We start from the raw sequence: 1,158 nt of genomic DNA, 5'->3' as shown, positions 1-1,158 counted from the left end.
GGCTCCGGCGATCCTTCCGCCTCAGCCTTCCAAGTAGCCGGAATTACAGGCATGCACTACCACGCCTGGCTGATTTTTTTTTTGATTTATTGTAGAGATGAGGTCTCGCTGCCTAGGCAGGTCTCGAACCTGCGGGCTCAGGCAATCCACTCACCTCAGCCTCCCAAAGGCGCAGGATTACAGGCTGAGCCACCGAGCCTGGCTGATGGGACTTTTAAGAGTCATTTCGGTCATAAGGGATCCACCCTCATGAAGGAATTCATAAAGTTTTACAGAAGTAAGTTCTTACTCTCTTGGGACTGAATTAGTTACCAGTAGGGCATGTTGTTATAACGTGAGGCTGCATCTCATGCTGGATCACTTTCCATACACCATTTCCCCTTTCTTCTGCTTTTTCCATCATGAGTTGAAGCAGCAAAGTGCACTCACCAGTTGGGCTGCCTGATCTTGGACTTCTCAGCCTACAGAACTCTGGGAGCTAAATAACCTCTATAATCAATCTCTCTCTCTCTCTCTCTTTCTTTCTCTCTCTCTCTCCATATGTATATGCTTTCTATTTCTTCTTGATTCAGTATTGGTAGGTTGCATGTTTCTAGGAATTCATTCACTTCTTCTAATGTTATTTAATTTGTTGTCATATAATTATTCATAATAGTCACTTATAATCTTTTTTTATTTTGGAGGCATCTGTTATAATACTTTCTTTTTCATTTCTGATTTTATTGATGAGTTTCTTTTTTTCTTAGCTATCTAGCTAAGAGTTTGTTGATTTTGTCTATATTTTCAAAAAAACAACTCTTAATTTTGTTTATTTTATTTTATTTTATTTTATTTTATTTTTGGAGTTGGAGTTGGAGTCTCACTCTGTCACCCAGGCTGGAGTGTACTGGCACTCTCACAGCCACCACATCCTCAACCTGCTGGGCTTAGGCAATCCTTCCACCTCAACCTCCCAAGTAGCTGGAAAACTACAGCTGTGCACCACCATGCCTGGCTAATTTTTGATTTATTATAGAGATGAGGTCTCGCCAATTTGCCCAGACAGGTCTCGAACCCACAGGCTTAGGCAATTCTCTCACCTCGGCCCCCCAAAGTGCTAGGATTATAGACGTGAGCCACCGCACCTAGCTGCTTTTTTTTTCTATTGTTTTCCTTGTC

The sequence above is a fragment of the Carlito syrichta genome, unplaced genomic scaffold (assembly GCF_000164805.1).
Source record: "Carlito syrichta isolate Samal-C Ts95f unplaced genomic scaffold, Tarsius_syrichta-2.0.1 Scaffold315432, whole genome shotgun sequence".
NCBI classification, from domain to species: Eukaryota; Metazoa; Chordata; class Mammalia; order Primates; family Tarsiidae; genus Carlito; species Carlito syrichta.
The sequence above is the reverse complement of the archived record's forward strand: the minus strand, read 5'-3'. Positions refer to the sequence as shown.